Source organism: Chiloscyllium plagiosum, unplaced genomic scaffold (assembly GCF_037043375.1).
Source record: "Chiloscyllium plagiosum isolate Xiang-an unplaced genomic scaffold, Cpla_swu_hap1 HiC_scaffold_51, whole genome shotgun sequence".
Lineage (NCBI taxonomy): Eukaryota > Metazoa > Chordata > Chondrichthyes > Orectolobiformes > Hemiscylliidae > Chiloscyllium > Chiloscyllium plagiosum.
Genome location: NW_028270189.1, coordinates 6,500,325 through 6,521,659, shown reverse-complemented (window position 1 = coordinate 6,521,659; position 21,335 = coordinate 6,500,325).

Genomic DNA, 21,335 nt, shown 5'->3' with positions numbered 1-21,335 from the left:
ACGGATCATTGATTTAAAGAAACAAAACATATCTCGTTTACTTAGTGCACCCAACTGCATTCAGTCATTCCATTTATCCAACTGCACTCACTCATTCACTGTAACACACTGCATGTGCACATCCAAGAGTTGGGCTATTGCCATTCATTCATTGAAACAAATTGCATGCATCATTCATTGATACAGACTGGACGTGTTTATTTAATGAGAATAGATTCTCACATTTTTCAATTTGTATCATTGAATCAATGATTCAAGATTGATTCAATTATTGAATGAATGCAGTTTGAATTCAATGAGATTAGCTTCTCTCATTCATTCAATATCAAGAGTTTAACACATTGATTCAATGAAACAAACAGCATCCGCTTACCCATTTATGCCAAACTAAACTTTATCATTCAATGTGCCAAACTGCGCGTGTGTATTCAATGAGTAGAGTTTCAATTATACGAGTAGAGTAACTCGTATAATTGGTACACCCAACCGCATTCAATCGTTTAATTAATCCAACTGCACTCATTCATTTAATGTAACACACTGCACGTGCACCTACAACGAGTTGAGAATTTGCCATTCATTCAATGAAACAAACTGCATGCATTCACTCATCGAAACAAACTGCATGCATTCATTCAAGGAAGCAAACTAGACTTATTAATTCAATGAGTAGAGTTTCTCTCATTTACACATTGTTTTAAGTTTGACTGATTCATTCAATAAAACAAACAGCATGCATTCATCTATTGTAACAAACTGCATACAATGATACAGATGAACGTGTTTATTCAATTCTCACACGTTTTCAATATCACCAGGATAATATTTTACTTCAATGAAACAAACTGCATTCAGTCAATCATTGAATCAAACTTCAATCGTTGATTCAGTGAAACAAACGTTCTACATTGATTAAAAGAAACATGCTTTGATTCCTTGAAACAAACTGCATGCATTCATTCAATGAAAGAGACAGGGCTTGTTAATTCTTTAAGTTGACCTTCACAACTTTATTCAATGTTTCAAACTAAAATCATTCACGCAAGGAAACAAGCATCAATTTGATCAAAATTCAATCAGTAGAGCTACTCTGATTTAATTTACACTGATTCAAATAAACGCACTGCATTCATTCAATCATTGAATCAAACTTCAGTCATTGATTCAGTGAAACAAACGTTTTACATTGATTGAAAGAAACAAACTGCATGCATTTATTCCTGGAAACTAACCGCATGCATTCATTCAATGCAACTGACTGGATGTGGTAATTCACTGATTAGAGCTTCTGCCTTTCTTTCAATCTGCCAAGCTTTACTTTATCATTCAATGACACAAACTGCGCGAGTCAATTCAATGAGTTGAGCTTCTCTCATGCATTCAATATCAAGAGTTTAACACATCGATTCAATGAAACTAACTGCATGCATTCATTCAATGAACCAGACAGTTCATATTATTTCACTGAGTAGAGCATCTGCCATTCTTTCAATACGCCAAACTGAACTTTATCATTCAATGTGCCAAACTGCGCGTGTGAATTCAATGAGTAGAGTTTCTCTCATTTATTCAATGTCTCGAATTTAACTCGTTCATTCATTTGAACAAACTGCATTCATTCAATAATTGAATCAATCTTGAATCATTGTTTCAATGATCCACACGGTATTCATTGATTTAAAGAAACAAAACGTAACTCGTTTATTTTGAGCACCCAACTGCATTCAGTCATTCCATTTATCTAACTGCACTCATTCATTCACTGTAACACACTGCATGTGCACATCCAAGAGTTGGGCTATTGCCATTCATTCATTGAAACAAATTGCATGCATTCATTCATTGATACAGACTGGACTTGTTTATTTAATGAGAATAGATTCTCACATTTTTAATTTGTATCATTGAATCAATGATTCAAGATTGATTCAATTATTGAATGAATGCAGTTTGAATTCAATGAGTTTAGCTTCTCTCATTCATTCAATATCAAGAGTTTAACAAATTGATTCAATGAAACAAACAGCATCCGTTTATCCATTTAAACAAACTGTATTCATTCAATAATTGAACTAATCATGAATCATTGATTCAATGATACACAGTGTATTCATTGATTTAAAGGAACAAAACTTAACTCAATTATTTAGTATACCCAACCGCATTCAATCGTTTAATTAATCCAACTGCACTCAATCATTTAATGTAACACACTGCACGTGCACCTACAACGAGTTGAGGTTTTGCCATTCATTCAATGAAACAAACTGCATGCATTCACTTATTGAAACAAACAGCATGCAAGGAAGCAAACTAGACTTATTAATTCAATGAGTAGAGTTTCTCTCATTTACACATTGTTTTAAGTTTGACTGATTCATTCAATAAAACAAACAGCATGCATTCATCTATTGTAACAAACTACATACAATGATACAGATGAACGTGTTTATTCAATTCTCACACGTTTTCAATATCACCAGGATAATATTTTACTTCAATGAAACAAACTGCATTCAATCATTGAATCAAACTTCAATCGTTGATTCAGTGAAACAAACGTTCTACATTGATTGAAAGAAACATGCTTTGATTCCTTGAAACAAACTGCATGCATTCATTCAATGAAAGAGACAGGGCTTGTTAATTCTTTAAGTTGACCTTCACAACTTTATTCAATGTTTCAAACTAAAATCATTCACGCAAGGAAACAAGCATCAATTTGATCAAAATTCAATCAGTAGAGCTACTCTGATTTAATTTACACTGATTCAAATAAACGCACTGCATTCATTCAATCATTGAATCAAACTTCAGTCATTGATTCAGTGAAACAAACGTTTTACATTGATTGAAAGAAACAAACTGCATGCATTTATTCCTGGAAACTAACCGCATGCATTCATTCAATGCAACTGACTGGATGTGGTAATTCACTGATTAGAGCTTCTGCCTTTCTTTCAATCTGCCAAGCTTTACTTTATCATTCAATGACACAAACTGCGCGAGTCAATTCAATGAGTTGAGCTTCTCTCACGCATTCAATATCAAGAGTTTAACACATCGATTCAATGAAACTAACTGCATGCATTCATTCAATGAACCAGACAGTTCATATTATTTCACTGAGTAGAGCATCTGCCATTCTTTCAATACGCCAAACTGAACTTTATCATTCAATGTGCCAAACTGCGCGTGTGAATTCAATGAGTAGAGTTTCTCTCATTTATTCAATGTCTCGAATTTAACTCGTTCATTCATTTGAACAAACTGCATTCATTCAATAATTGAATCAATCTTGAATCATTGTTTCAATGATCCACACGGTATTCATTGATTTAAAGAAACAAAACGTAACTCGTTTATTTTGAGCACCCAACTGCATTCAGTCATTCCATTTATCTAACTGCACTCATTCATTCACTGTAACACACTGCATGTGCACATCCAAGAGTTGGGCTATTGCCATTCATTCATTGAAACAAATTGCATGCATTCATTCATTGATACAGACTGGACTTGTTTATTTAATGAGAATAGATTCTCACATTTTTAATTTGTATCATTGAATCAATGATTCAAGATTGATTCAATTATTGAATGAATGCAGTTTGAATTCAATGAGTTTAGCTTCTCTCATTCATTCAATATCAAGAGTTTATCAAATTGATTCAATGAAACAAACAGCATCCGTTTATCCATTTAAACAAACTGTATTCATTCAATAATTGAACTAATCATGAATCATTGATTCAATGATACACAGTGTATTCATTGATTTAAAGGAACAAAACTTAACTCAATTATTTAGTATACCCAACCGCATTCAATCGTTTAATTAATCCAACTGCACTCAATCATTTAATGTAACACACTGCACGTGCACCTACAACGAGTTGAGGTTTTGCCATTCATTCAATGAAACAAACTGCATGCATTCACTTATTGAAACAAACAGCATGCATTCATTCAAGGAAGCAAACTAGACTTATTAATTCAATGAGTAGAGTTTCTCTCATTTACACATTGTTTTAAGTTTGACTGATTCATTCAATAAAACAAACAGCATGCATTCATCTATTGTAACAAACTGCATACAATGATACAGATGAACGTGTTTATTCAATTCTCACACGTTTTCAATATCACCAGGATAATATTTTACTTCAATGAAACAAACTGCATTCAGTCAATCATTGAATCAAACTTCAATCGTTGATTCAGTGAAACAAACGTTCTACATTGATTGAAAGAAACATGCTTTGATTCCTTGAAACAAACTGCATGCATTCATTCAATGAAAGAGACAGGGCTTGTTAATTCTTTAAGTTGACCTTCACAACTTTATTCAATGTTTCAAACTAAAATCATTCACGCAAGGAAACAAGCATCAATTTGATCAAAATTCAATCAGTAGAGCTACTCTGATTTAATTTACACTGATTCAAATAAACGCACTGCATTCATTCAATCATTGAATCAAACTTCAGTCATTGATTCAGTGAAACAAACGTTTTACATTGATTGAAAGAAACAAACTGCATGCATTTATTCCTGGAAACTAACCGCATGCATTCATTCAATGCAACTGACTGGATGTGGTAATTCACTGATTAGAGCTTCTGCCTTTCTTTCAATCTGCCAAGCTTTACTTTATCATTCAATGACACAAACTGCGCGAGTCAATTCAATGAGTTGAGCTTCTCTCATTCATTCAATATCAAGAGTTTAACAAATTGATTCAATGAAACAAACAGCATCCGTGTATCCATTTAAACAAACTGTATTCATTCAATAATTGAACTAATCATGAAACATTGATTCAATGATACACAGTGTATTTATTGATTTAAAGGAACAAAACTAAACTCAATTATTTAGTATACCCAACCGCATTCAATCGTTTAATTAATCCAACTTCACTCAATCATTTAATGTAACACACTGCACGTGCACCTACAACGAGTTGAGGTTTTGCCATTTATTCAATGAAACAAACTGCATGCATTCATTCAAGGAAGCAAACTAGACTTATTAATTCAATGAGTAGAGTTTCTCTCATTTACACATTGATTTAAGTTTGACTGATTCATTCAATAAAACAAACAGCATGCATTCATCTATTGTAACATACTGCATACAATGATACAGATGAACGTATTTATTCAATTCTCACACGTTTTCAATATCACCAGGATAATATTTTACTTCAATGAAACAAACTGCATTCAGTCAATCATTGAATCAAACTTCAATCGTTGATTCAGTGAAACAAACGTTCTACATTGATTAAAAGAAACATGCTTTGATTCCTTGAAACAAACTGCATGCATTCATTCAATGAAAGAGACAGGGCTTGTTAATTCTTTAAGTTGAACTTCACGCAAAGAAACAAGCATCAATTTGATCAAAATTCAATGAGTAGAGCTTCTCTGATTTATTCAACGTCTCGAGTTTAACGCTTTTATTCAAATAAACACACTGCATTCATTCAATCATTGAATCAAACTTCAGTCATCTGCCATTCTTTCAATGTGCCAAACTAAACTTTATCATTCAATGTGCCAAACTGCGCGTGTGAATTCAATGAGTAGAGTTTCTCTCATTTATTCAATGTCTCGAATTTAACTCGTTCATTCATTTGAACAAACTGCATTCATTCAATAATTGAATCAATCTTGAATCATTGTTTCAATGATCCACACGGATCATTGATTTAAAGAAACAAAACATATCTCGTTTACTTAGTGCACCCAACTGCATTCAGTCATTCCATTTATCCAACTGCACTCACTCATTCACTGTAACACACTGCATGTGCACATCCAAGAGTTGGGCTATTGCCATTCATTCATTGAAACAAATTGCATGCATCATTCATTGATACAGACTGGACGTGTTTATTTAATGAGAATAGATTCTCACATTTTTCAATTTGTATCATTGAATCAATGATTCAAGATTGATTCAATTATTGAATGAATGCAGTTTGAATTCAATGAGATTAGCTTCTCTCATTCATTCAATATCAAGAGTTTAACACATTGATTCAATGAAACAAACAGCATCCGCTTACCCATTTATGCCAAACTAAACTTTATCATTCAATGTGCCAAACTGCGCGTGTGTATTCAATGAGTAGAGTTTCAATTATACGAGTAGAGTAACTCGTATAATTGGTACACCCAACCGCATTCAATCGTTTAATTAATCCAACTGCACTCATTCATTTAATGTAACACACTGCACGTGCACCTACAACGAGTTGAGAATTTGCCATTCATTCAATGAAACAAACTGCATGCATTCACTCATCGAAACAAACTGCATGCATTCATTCAAGGAAGCAAACTAGACTTATTAATTCAATGAGTAGAGTTTCTCTCATTTACACATTGTTTTAAGTTTGACTGATTCATTCAATAAAACAAACAGCATGCATTCATCTATTGTAACAAACTGCATACAATGATACAGATGAACGTGTTTATTCAATTCTCACACGTTTTCAATATCACCAGGATAATATTTTACTTCAATGAAACAAACTGCATTCAGTCAATCATTGAATCAAACTTCAATCGTTGATTCAGTGAAACAAACGTTCTACATTGATTAAAAGAAACATGCTTTGATTCCTTGAAACAAACTGCATGCATTCATTCAATGAAAGAGACAGGGCTTGTTAATTCTTTAAGTTGACCTTCACAACTTTATTCAATGTTTCAAACTAAAATCATTCACGCAAGGAAACAAGCATCAATTTGATCAAAATTCAATCAGTAGAGCTACTCTGATTTAATTTACACTGATTCAAATAAACGCACTGCATTCATTCAATCATTGAATCAAACTTCAGTCATTGATTCAGTGAAACAAACGTTTTACATTGATTGAAAGAAACAAACTGCATGCATTTATTCCTGGAAACTAACCGCATGCATTCATTCAATGCAACTGACTGGATGTGGTAATTCACTGATTAGAGCTTCTGCCTTTCTTTCAATCTGCCAAGCTTTACTTTATCATTCAATGACACAAACTGCGCGAGTCAATTCAATGAGTTGAGCTTCTCTCATGCATTCAATATCAAGAGTTTAACACATCGATTCAATGAAACTAACTGCATGCATTCATTCAATGAACCAGACAGTTCATATTATTTCACTGAGTAGAGCATCTGCCATTCTTTCAATACGCCAAACTGAACTTTATCATTCAATGTGCCAAACTGCGCGTGTGAATTCAATGAGTAGAGTTTCTCTCATTTATTCAATGTCTCGAATTTAACTCGTTCATTCATTTGAACAAACTGCATTCATTCAATAATTGAATCAATCTTGAATCATTGTTTCAATGATCCACACGGTATTCATTGATTTAAAGAAACAAAACGTAACTCGTTTATTTTGAGCACCCAACTGCATTCAGTCATTCCATTTATCTAACTGCACTCATTCATTCACTGTAACACACTGCATGTGCACATCCAAGAGTTGGGCTATTGCCATTCATTCATTGAAACAAATTGCATGCATTCATTCATTGATACAGACTGGACTTGTTTATTTAATGAGAATAGATTCTCACATTTTTAATTTGTATCATTGAATCAATGATTCAAGATTGATTCAATTATTGAATGAATGCAGTTTGAATTCAATGAGTTTAGCTTCTCTCATTCATTCAATATCAAGAGTTTAACAAATTGATTCAATGAAACAAACAGCATCCGTTTATCCATTTAAACAAACTGTATTCATTCAATAATTGAACTAATCATGAATCATTGATTCAATGATACACAGTGTATTCATTGATTTAAAGGAACAAAACTTAACTCAATTATTTAGTATACCCAACCGCATTCAATCGTTTAATTAATCCAACTGCACTCAATCATTTAATGTAACACACTGCACGTGCACCTACAACGAGTTGAGGTTTTGCCATTCATTCAATGAAACAAACTGCATGCATTCACTTATTGAAACAAACAGCATGCAAGGAAGCAAACTAGACTTATTAATTCAATGAGTAGAGTTTCTCTCATTTACACATTGTTTTAAGTTTGACTGATTCATTCAATAAAACAAACAGCATGCATTCATCTATTGTAACAAACTACATACAATGATACAGATGAACGTGTTTATTCAATTCTCACACGTTTTCAATATCACCAGGATAATATTTTACTTCAATGAAACAAACTGCATTCAATCATTGAATCAAACTTCAATCGTTGATTCAGTGAAACAAACGTTCTACATTGATTGAAAGAAACATGCTTTGATTCCTTGAAACAAACTGCATGCATTCATTCAATGAAAGAGACAGGGCTTGTTAATTCTTTAAGTTGACCTTCACAACTTTATTCAATGTTTCAAACTAAAATCATTCACGCAAGGAAACAAGCATCAATTTGATCAAAATTCAATCAGTAGAGCTACTCTGATTTAATTTACACTGATTCAAATAAACGCACTGCATTCATTCAATCATTGAATCAAACTTCAGTCATTGATTCAGTGAAACAAACGTTTTACATTGATTGAAAGAAACAAACTGCATGCATTTATTCCTGGAAACTAACCGCATGCATTCATTCAATGCAACTGACTGGATGTGGTAATTCACTGATTAGAGCTTCTGCCTTTCTTTCAATCTGCCAAGCTTTACTTTATCATTCAATGACACAAACTGCGCGAGTCAATTCAATGAGTTGAGCTTCTCTCACGCATTCAATATCAAGAGTTTAACACATCGATTCAATGAAACTAACTGCATGCATTCATTCAATGAACCAGACAGTTCATATTATTTCACTGAGTAGAGCATCTGCCATTCTTTCAATACGCCAAACTGAACTTTATCATTCAATGTGCCAAACTGCGCGTGTGAATTCAATGAGTAGAGTTTCTCTCATTTATTCAATGTCTCGAATTTAACTCGTTCATTCATTTGAACAAACTGCATTCATTCAATAATTGAATCAATCTTGAATCATTGTTTCAATGATCCACACGGTATTCATTGATTTAAAGAAACAAAACGTAACTCGTTTATTTTGAGCACCCAACTGCATTCAGTCATTCCATTTATCTAACTGCACTCATTCATTCACTGTAACACACTGCATGTGCACATCCAAGAGTTGGGCTATTGCCATTCATTCATTGAAACAAATTGCATGCATTCATTCATTGATACAGACTGGACTTGTTTATTTAATGAGAATAGATTCTCACATTTTTAATTTGTATCATTGAATCAATGATTCAAGATTGATTCAATTATTGAATGAATGCAGTTTGAATTCAATGAGTTTAGCTTCTCTCATTCATTCAATATCAAGAGTTTATCAAATTGATTCAATGAAACAAACAGCATCCGTTTATCCATTTATGCCAAACTAAACTTTATCATTCAATGTGCCAAACTGCGCGTGTGTATTCAATGAGTAGAGTTTCAATTATACGAGTAGAGTAACTCGTATAATTGGTACACCCAACCGCATTCAATCGTTTAATTAATCCAACTGCACTCATTCATTTAATGTAACACACTGCACGTGCACCTACAACGAGTTGAGAATTTGCCATTCATTCAATGAAACAAACTGCATGCATTCACTCATCGAAACAAACTGCATGCATTCATTCAAGGAAGCAAACTAGACTTATTAATTCAATGAGTAGAGTTTCTCTCATTTACACATTGTTTTAAGTTTGACTGATTCATTCAATAAAACAAACAGCATGCATTCATCTATTGTAACAAACTGCATACAATGATACAGATGAACGTGTTTATTCAATTCTCACACGTTTTCAATATCACCAGGATAATATTTTACTTCAATGAAACAAACTGCATTCAGTCAATCATTGAATCAAACTTCAATCGTTGATTCAGTGAAACAAACGTTCTACATTGATTAAAAGAAACATGCTTTGATTCCTTGAAACAAACTGCATGCATTCATTCAATGAAAGAGACAGGGCTTGTTAATTCTTTAAGTTGACCTTCACAACTTTATTCAATGTTTCAAACTAAAATCATTCACGCAAGGAAACAAGCATCAATTTGATCAAAATTCAATCAGTAGAGCTACTCTGATTTAATTTACACTGATTCAAATAAACGCACTGCATTCATTCAATCATTGAATCAAACTTCAGTCATTGATTCAGTGAAACAAACGTTTTACATTGATTGAAAGAAACAAACTGCATGCATTTATTCCTGGAAACTAACCGCATGCATTCATTCAATGCAACTGACTGGATGTGGTAATTCACTGATTAGAGCTTCTGCCTTTCTTTCAATCTGCCAAGCTTTACTTTATCATTCAATGACACAAACTGCGCGAGTCAATTCAATGAGTTGAGCTTCTCTCATGCATTCAATATCAAGAGTTTAACACATCGATTCAATGAAACTAACTGCATGCATTCATTCAATGAACCAGACAGTTCATATTATTTCACTGAGTAGAGCATCTGCCATTCTTTCAATACGCCAAACTGAACTTTATCATTCAATGTGCCAAACTGCGCGTGTGAATTCAATGAGTAGAGTTTCTCTCATTTATTCAATGTCTCGAATTTAACTCGTTCATTCATTTGAACAAACTGCATTCATTCAATAATTGAATCAATCTTGAATCATTGTTTCAATGATCCACACGGTATTCATTGATTTAAAGAAACAAAACGTAACTCGTTTATTTTGAGCACCCAACTGCATTCAGTCATTCCATTTATCTAACTGCACTCATTCATTCACTGTAACACACTGCATGTGCACATCCAAGAGTTGGGCTATTGCCATTCATTCATTGAAACAAATTGCATGCATTCATTCATTGATACAGACTGGACTTGTTTATTTAATGAGAATAGATTCTCACATTTTTAATTTGTATCATTGAATCAATGATTCAAGATTGATTCAATTATTGAATGAATGCAGTTTGAATTCAATGAGTTTAGCTTCTCTCATTCATTCAATATCAAGAGTTTAACAAATTGATTCAATGAAACAAACAGCATCCGTTTATCCATTTAAACAAACTGTATTCATTCAATAATTGAACTAATCATGAATCATTGATTCAATGATACACAGTGTATTCATTGATTTAAAGGAACAAAACTTAACTCAATTATTTAGTATACCCAACCGCATTCAATCGTTTAATTAATCCAACTGCACTCAATCATTTAATGTAACACACTGCACGTGCACCTACAACGAGTTGAGGTTTTGCCATTCATTCAATGAAACAAACTGCATGCATTCACTTATTGAAACAAACAGCATGCAAGGAAGCAAACTAGACTTATTAATTCAATGAGTAGAGTTTCTCTCATTTACACATTGTTTTAAGTTTGACTGATTCATTCAATAAAACAAACAGCATGCATTCATCTATTGTAACAAACTACATACAATGATACAGATGAACGTGTTTATTCAATTCTCACACGTTTTCAATATCACCAGGATAATATTTTACTTCAATGAAACAAACTGCATTCAATCATTGAATCAAACTTCAATCGTTGATTCAGTGAAACAAACGTTCTACATTGATTGAAAGAAACATGCTTTGATTCCTTGAAACAAACTGCATGCATTCATTCAATGAAAGAGACAGGGCTTGTTAATTCTTTAAGTTGACCTTCACAACTTTATTCAATGTTTCAAACTAAAATCATTCACGCAAGGAAACAAGCATCAATTTGATCAAAATTCAATCAGTAGAGCTACTCTGATTTAATTTACACTGATTCAAATAAACGCACTGCATTCATTCAATCATTGAATCAAACTTCAGTCATTGATTCAGTGAAACAAACGTTTTACATTGATTGAAAGAAACAAACTGCATGCATTTATTCCTGGAAACTAACCGCATGCATTCATTCAATGCAACTGACTGGATGTGGTAATTCACTGATTAGAGCTTCTGCCTTTCTTTCAATCTGCCAAGCTTTACTTTATCATTCAATGACACAAACTGCGCGAGTCAATTCAATGAGTTGAGCTTCTCTCACGCATTCAATATCAAGAGTTTAACACATCGATTCAATGAAACTAACTGCATGCATTCATTCAATGAACCAGACAGTTCATATTATTTCACTGAGTAGAGCATCTGCCATTCTTTCAATACGCCAAACTGAACTTTATCATTCAATGTGCCAAACTGCGCGTGTGAATTCAATGAGTAGAGTTTCTCTCATTTATTCAATGTCTCGAATTTAACTCGTTCATTCATTTGAACAAACTGCATTCATTCAATAATTGAATCAATCTTGAATCATTGTTTCAATGATCCACACGGTATTCATTGATTTAAAGAAACAAAACGTAACTCGTTTATTTTGAGCACCCAACTGCATTCAGTCATTCCATTTATCTAACTGCACTCATTCATTCACTGTAACACACTGCATGTGCACATCCAAGAGTTGGGCTATTGCCATTCATTCATTGAAACAAATTGCATGCATTCATTCATTGATACAGACTGGACTTGTTTATTTAATGAGAATAGATTCTCACATTTTTAATTTGTATCATTGAATCAATGATTCAAGATTGATTCAATTATTGAATGAATGCAGTTTGAATTCAATGAGTTTAGCTTCTCTCATTCATTCAATATCAAGAGTTTATCAAATTGATTCAATGAAACAAACAGCATCCGTTTATCCATTTAAACAAACTGTATTCATTCAATAATTGAACTAATCATGAATCATTGATTCAATGATACACAGTGTATTCATTGATTTAAAGGAACAAAACTTAACTCAATTATTTAGTATACCCAACCGCATTCAATCGTTTAATTAATCCAACTGCACTCAATCATTTAATGTAACACACTGCACGTGCACCTACAACGAGTTGAGGTTTTGCCATTCATTCAATGAAACAAACTGCATGCATTCACTTATTGAAACAAACTGCATGCATTCATTCAAGGAAGCAAACTAGACTTATTAATTCAATGAGTAGAGTTTCTCTCATTTACACATTGTTTTAAGTTTGACTGATTCATTCAATAAAACAAACAGCATGCATTCATCTATTGTAACAAACTGCATACAATGATACAGATGAACGTGTTTATTCAATTCTCACACGTTTTCAATATCACCAGGATAATATTTTACTTCAATGAAACAAACTGCATTCAGTCAATCATTGAATCAAACTTCAATCGTTGATTCAGTGAAACAAACGTTCTACATTGATTAAAAGAAACATGCTTTGATTCCTTGAAACAAACTGCATGCATTCATTCAATGAAAGAGACAGGGCTTGTTAATTCTTTAAGTTGACCTTCACGCAAGGAAACAAGCATCAATTTGATCAAAATTCAATGAGTAGAGCTTCTCTGATTTATTCAACGTCTCGAGTTTAACGCTTTTATTCAAATAAACACACTGCATTCATTCAATCATTGAATAAAACTTCAGTCATCTGCCATTCTTTCAATGTGCCAAACTAAACTTTATCATTCAATGTGCCAAACTGCGCGTGTGAATTCAATGAGTAGAGTTTCTCTCATTTATTCAATGTCTCGAATTTAACTCGTTCATTCATTTGAACAAACTGCATTCATTCAATAATTGAATCAATCTTGAATCATTGTTTCAATGATCCACACGGATCATTGATTTAAAGAAACAAAACATATCTCGTTTATTTAGTGCACCCAACTGCATTCAGTCATTCCATTTATCCAACTGCACTCACTCATTCACTGTAACACACTGCATGTGCACATCCAAGAGTTGGGCTACTGCCATGCATTCATTGAAACAAATTGCATGCATTCATTCATTGATACAGACTGGACGTGTTTATTTAATGAGAATAGATTCTCACATTTTTCAATTTGTATCATTGAATCAATGATTCAAGATTGATTCAATTATTGAATGAATGCAGTTTGAATTCAATGAGTTTAGCTTCTCTCATTCATTCAATATCAAGAGTTTAACACATTGATTCAATGAAACAAACAGCATCCGTTTATCCATTTATGCCAAACTAAACTTTATCATTCAATGTGCCAAACTGCGCGTGTGTATTCAATGAGTAGAGTTTCAATTATACGAGTAGAGTAACTCGTATAATTGGTACACCCAACCGCATTCAATCGTTTAATTAATCCAACTGCACTCATTCATTTAATGTAACACACTGCACGTGCACCTACAACGAGTTGAGAATTTGCCATTCATTCAATGAAACAAACTGCATGCATTCACTCATCGAAACAAACTGCATGCATTCATTCAAGGAAGCAAACTAGACTTATTAATTCAATGAGTAGAGTTTCTCTCATTTACACATTGTTTTAAGTTTGACTGATTCATTCAATAAAACAAACAGCATGCATTCATCTATTGTAACAAACTGCATACAATGATACAGATGAACGTGTTTATTCAATTCTCACACGTTTTCAATATCACCAGGATAATATTTTACTTCAATGAAACAAACTGCATTCAGTCAATCATTGAATCAAACTTCAATCGTTGTTTCAGTGAAACAAACGTTCTACATTGATTGAAAGAAACATGCTTTGATTCCTTGAAACAAACTGCATGCATTCATTCAATGAAAGAGACAGGGCTTGTTAATTCTTTAAGTTGACCTTCACAACTTTATTCAATGTTTCAAACTAAAATCATTCACGCAAGGAAACAAGCATCAATTTGATCAAAATTCAATCAGTAGAGCTACTCTGATTTAATTTACACTGATTCAAATAAACGCACTGCATTCATTCAATCATTGAATCAAACTTCAGTCATTGATTCAGTGAAACAAACGTTTTACATTGATTGAAAGAAACAAACTGCATGCATTTATTCCTGGAAACTAACCGCATGCATTCATTCAATGCAACTGACTGGATGTGGTAATTCACTGATTAGAGCTTCTGCCTTTCTTTCAATCTGCCAAGCTTTACTTTATCATTCAATGACACAAACTGCGCGAGTCAATTCAATGAGTTGAGCTTCTCTCATGCATTCAATATCAAGAGTTTAACACATCGATTCTCTGAAACTAACTGCATGCATTCATTCAATGAACCAGACAGTTCGTATTATTTCACTGAGTAGAGCATCTGCCATTCTTTCAATACGCCAAACTGAACTTTATCATTCAATGTGCCAAACTGCGCGTGTGAATTCAATGAGTAGAGTTTCTCTCATTTATTCAATGTCTCGAATTTAACTCGTTCATTCATTTGAACAAACTGCATTCATTCAATAATTGAATCAATCTTGAATCATTGTTTCAATGATCCACACGGTATTCATTGATTTAAAGAAACAAAACGTAACTCGTTTATTTTGAGCACCCAACTGCATTCAGTCATTCCATTTATCTAACTGCACTCATTCATTCACTGTAACACACTGCATGTGCACATCCAAGAGTTGGGCTATTGCCATTCATTCATTGAAACAAATTGCATGCATTCATTCATTGATACAGACTGGACTTGTTTATTTAATGAGAATAGATTCTCACATTTTTAATTTGTATCATTGAATCAATGATTCAAGATTGATTCAATTATTGAATGAATGCAGTTTGAATTCAATGAGTTTAGCTTCTCTCATTCATTCAATATCAAGAGTTTATCAAATTGATTCAATGAAACAAACAGCATCCGTTTATCCATTTAAACAAACTGTATTCATTCAATAATTGAACTAATCATGAATCATTGATTCAATGATACACAGTGTATTCATTGATTTAAAGGAACAAAACTTAACTCAATTATTTAGTATACCCAACCGCATTCAATCGTTTAATTAATCCAACTGCACTCAATCATTTAATGTAACACACTGCACGTGCACCTACAACGAGTTGAGGTTTTGCCATTCATTCAATGAAACAAACTGCATGCATTCACTTATTGAAACAAACAGCATGCATTCATTCAAGGAAGCAAACTAGACTTATTAATTCAATGAGTAGAGTTTCTCTCATTTACACATTGTTTTAAGTTTGACTGATTCATTCAATAAAACAAACAGCATGCATTCATCTATTGTAACAAACTACATACAATGATACAGATGAACGTGTTTATTCAATTCTCACACGTTTTCAATATCACCAGGATAATATTTTACTTCAATGAAACAAACTGCATTCAGTCAATCATTGAATCAAACTTCAATCGTTGATTCAGTGAAACAAACGTTCTACATTGATTAAAAGAAACATGCTTTGATTCCTTGAAACAAACTGCATGCATTCATTCAATGAAAGAGACAGGGCTTGTTAATTCTTTAAGTTGACCTTCACGCAAGGAAACAAGCATCAATTTGATCAAAATTCAATGAGTAGAGCTTCTCTGATTTATTCAACGTCTCGAGTTTAACGCTTTTATTCAAATAAACACACTGCATTCATTCAATCATTGAATAAAACTTCAGTCATCTGCCATTCTTTCAATGTGCCAAACTAAACTTTATCATTCAATGTGCCAAACTGCGCGTGTGAATTCAATGAGTAGAGTTTCTCTCATTTATTCAATGTCTCGAATTTAACTCGTTCATTCATTTGAACAAACTCCATTCATTCAATAATTGAATCAATCTTGAATCATTGTTTCAATGATCCACACGGATCATTGATTTAAAGAAACAAAACATATCTCGTTTATTTAGTGCACCCAACTGCATTCAGTCATTCCATTTATCCAACTGCACTCACTCATTCACTGTAACACACTGCATGTGCACATCCAAGAGTTGGGCTACTGCCATGCATTCATTGAAACAAATTGCATGCATTCATTCATTGATACAGACTGGACGTGTTTATTTAATGAGAATAGATTCTCACATTTTTCAATTTGTATCACTGAATCAATGATTCAAGATTGATTCAATTATTGAATGAATGCAGTTTGAATTCAATGAGTTTAGCTTCTCTCATTCATTCAATATCAAGAGTTTAACACATTGATTCAATGAAACAAACAGCATCCGTTTATCCATTTATGCCAAACTAAACTTTATCATTCAATGTGCCAAACTGCGCGTGTGTATTCAATGAGTAGAGTTTCAATTATACGAGTAGAGTAACTCGTATAATTGGTACACCCAACCGCATTCAATCGTTTAATTAATCCAACTGCACTCATTCATTTAATGTAACACACTGCACGTGCACCTACAACGAGTTGAGAATTTGCCATTCATTCAATGAAACAAACTGCATGCATTCACTCATCGAAACAAACTGCATGCATTCATTCAAGGAAGCAAACTAGACTTATTAATTCAATGAGTAGAGTTTCTCTCATTTACACATTGTTTTAAGTTTGACTGATTCATTCAATAAAACAAACAGCATGCATTCATCTATTGTAACAAACTGCATACAATGATACAGATGAACGTGTTTATTCAATTCTCACACGTTTTCAATATCACCAGGATAATATTTTACTTCAATGAAACAAACTGCATTCAGTCAATCATTGAATCAAACTTCAATCGTTGTTTCAGTGAAACAAACGTTCTACATTGATTGAAAGAAACATGCTTTGATTCCTTGAAACAAACTGCATGCATTCATTCAATGAAAGAGACAGGGCTTGTTAATTCTTTAAGTTGACCTTCACAACTTTATTCAATGTTTCAAACTAAAATCATTCATTTGAACAAACTGCATTCATTCAATAATTGAATCAATCTTGAATCATTGTTTCAATGATCCACACGGTATTCATTGATTTAAAGAAACAAAACGTAACTCGTTTATTTTGAGCACCCAACTGCATTCAGTCATTCCATTTATCTAACTGCACTCATTCATTCACTGTAACACACTGCATGTGCACATCCAAGAGTTGGGCTATTGCCATTCATTCATTGAAACAAATTGCATGCATTCATTCATTGATACAGACTGGACTTGTTTATTTAATGAGAATAGATTCTCACATTTTTAATTTGTATCATTGAATCAATGATTCAAGATTGATTCAATTATTGAATGAATGCAGTTTGAATTCAATGAGTTTAGCTTCTCTCATTCATTCAATATCAAGAGTTTATCAAATTGATTCAATGAAACAAACAGCATCCGTTTATCCATTTAAACAAACTGTATTCATTCAATAATTGAACTAATCATGAATCATTGATTCAATGATACACAGTGTATTCATTGATTTAAAGGAACAAAACTTAACTCAATTATTTAGTATACCCAACCGCATTCAATCGTTTAATTAATCCAACTGCACTCAATCATTTAATGTAACACACTGCACGTGCACCTACAACGAGTTGAGGTTTTGCCATTCATTCAATGAAACAAACTGCATGCATTCACTTATTGAAACAAACAGCATGCATTCATTCAAGGAAGCAAACTAGACTTATTAATTCAATGAGTAGAGTTTCTCTCATTTACACATTGTTTTAAGTTTGACTGATTCATTCAATAAAACAAACAGCATGCATTCATCTATTGTAACAAACTACATACAATGATACAGATGAACGTGTTTATTCAATTCTCACACGTTTTCAATATCACCAGGATAATATTTTACTTCAATGAAACAAACTGCATTCAGTCAATCATTGAATCAAACTTCAATCGTTGATTCAGTGAAACAAACGTTCTACATTGATTAAAAGAAACATGCTTTGATTCCTTGAAACAAACTGCATGCATTCATTCAATGAAAGAGACAGGGCTTGTTAATTCTTTAAGTTGACCTTCACGCAAGGAAACAAGCATCAATTTGATCAAAATTCAATGAGTAGAGCTTCTCTGATTTATTCAACGTCTCGAGTTTAACGCTTTTATTCAAATAAACACACTGCATTCATTCAATCATTGAATAAAACTTCAGTCATCTGCCATTCTTTCAATGTGCCAAACTAAACTTTATCATTCAATGTGCCAAACTGCGCGTGTGAATTCAATGAGTAGAGTTTCTCTCATTTATTCAATGTCTCGAATTTAACTCGTTCATTCATTTGAACAAACTCCATTCATTCAATAATTGAATCAATCTTGAATCATTGTTTCAATGATCCACACGGATCATTGATTTAAAGAAACAAAACATATCTCGTTTATTTAGTGCACCCAACTGCATTCAGTCATTCCATTTATCCAACTGCACTCACTCATTCACTGTAACACACTGCATGTGCACATCCAAGAGTTGGGCTACTGCCATGCATTCATTGAAACAAATTGCATGCATTCATTCATTGATACAGACTGGACGTGTTTATTTAATGAGAATAGATTCTCACATTTTTCAATTTGTATCATTGAATCAATGATTCAAGATTGATTCAATTATTGAATGAATGCAGTTTGAATTCAATGAGTTTAGCTTCTCTCATTCATTCAATATCAAGAGTTTAACACATTGATTCAATGAAACAAACAGCATCCGTTTATCCATTTATGCCAAACTAAACTTTATCATTCAATGTGCCAAACTGCGCGTGTGTATTCAATGAGTAGAGTTTCAATTATACGAGTAGAGTAACTCGTATAATTGGTACACCCAACCGCATTCAATCGTTTAATTAATCCAACTGCACTCATTCATTTAATGTAACACACTGCACGTGCACCTACAACGAGTTGAGAATTTGCCATTCATTCAATGAAACAAACTGCATGCATTCACTCATCGAAACAAACTGCATGCATTCATTCAAGGAAGCAAACTAGACTTATTAATTCAATGAGTAGAGTTTCTCTCATTTACACATTGTTTTAAGTTTGACTGATTCATTCAATAAAACAAACAGCATGCATTCATCTATTGTAACAAACTGCATACAATGATACAGATGAACGTGTTTATTCAATTCTCACACGTTTTCAATATCACCAGGATAATATTTTACTTCAATGAAACAAACTGCATTCAGTCAATCATTGAATCAAACTTCAATCGTTGTTTCAGTGAAACAAACGTTCTACATTGATTGAAAGAAACATGCTTTGATTCCTTGAAACAAACTGCATGCATTCATTCAATGAAAGAGACAGGGCTTGTTAATTCTTTAAGTTGACCTTCACAACTTTATTCAATGTTTCAAACTAAAATCATTCACGCAAGGAAACAAGCATCAATTTGATCAAAATTCAATCAGTAGAGCTACTCTGATTTAATTTACACTGATTCAAATAAACGCACTGCATTCATTCAATCATTGAATCAAACTTCAGTCATTGATTCAGTGAAACAAACGTTTTACATTGATTGAAAGAAACAAACTGCATGCATTTATTCCTGGAAACTAACCGCATGCATTCATTCAATGCAACTGACTGGATGTGGTAATTCACTGATTAGAGCTTCTGCCTTTCTTTCAATCTGCCAAGCTTTACTTTATCATTCAATGACACAAACTGCGCGAGTCAATTCAATGAGTTGAGCTTCTCTCATGCATTCAATATCAAGAGTTTAACACATCGATTCTCTGAAACTAACTGCATGCATTCATTCAATGAACCAGACAGTTCGTATTATTTCACTGAGTAGAGCATCTGCCATTCTTTCAATACGCCAAACTGAACTTTATCATTCAATGTGCCAAACTGCGCGTGTGAATTCAATGAGTAGAGTTTCTCTCATTTATTCAATGTCTCGAATTTAACTCGTTCATTCATTTGAACAAACTGCATTCATTCAATAATTGAATCAATCTTGAATCATTGTTTCAATGATCCACACGGTATTCATTGATTTAAAGAAACAAAACGTAACTCGTTTATTTTGAGCACCCAACTGCATTCAGTCATTCCATTTATCTAACTGCACTCATTCATTCACTGTAACACACTGCATGTGCACATCCAAGAGTTGGGCTATTGCCATTCATTCATTGAAACAAATTGCATGCATTCATTCATTGATACAGACTGGACTTGTTTATTTAATGAGAATAGATTCTCACATTTTTAATTTGTATCATTGAATCAATGATTCAAGATTGATTCAATTATTGAATGAATGCAGTTTGAATTCAATGAGTTTAGCTTCTCTCATTCATTCAATATCAAGAGTTTATCAAATTGATTCAATGAAACAAACAGCATCCGTTTATCCATTTAAACAAACTGTATTCATTCAATAATTGAACTAATCATGAATCATTGATTCAATGATACACAGTGTATTCATTGATTTAAAGGAACAAAACTTAACTCAATTATTTAGTATACCCAACCGCATTCAATCGTTTAATTAATCCAACTGCACTCAATCATTTAAT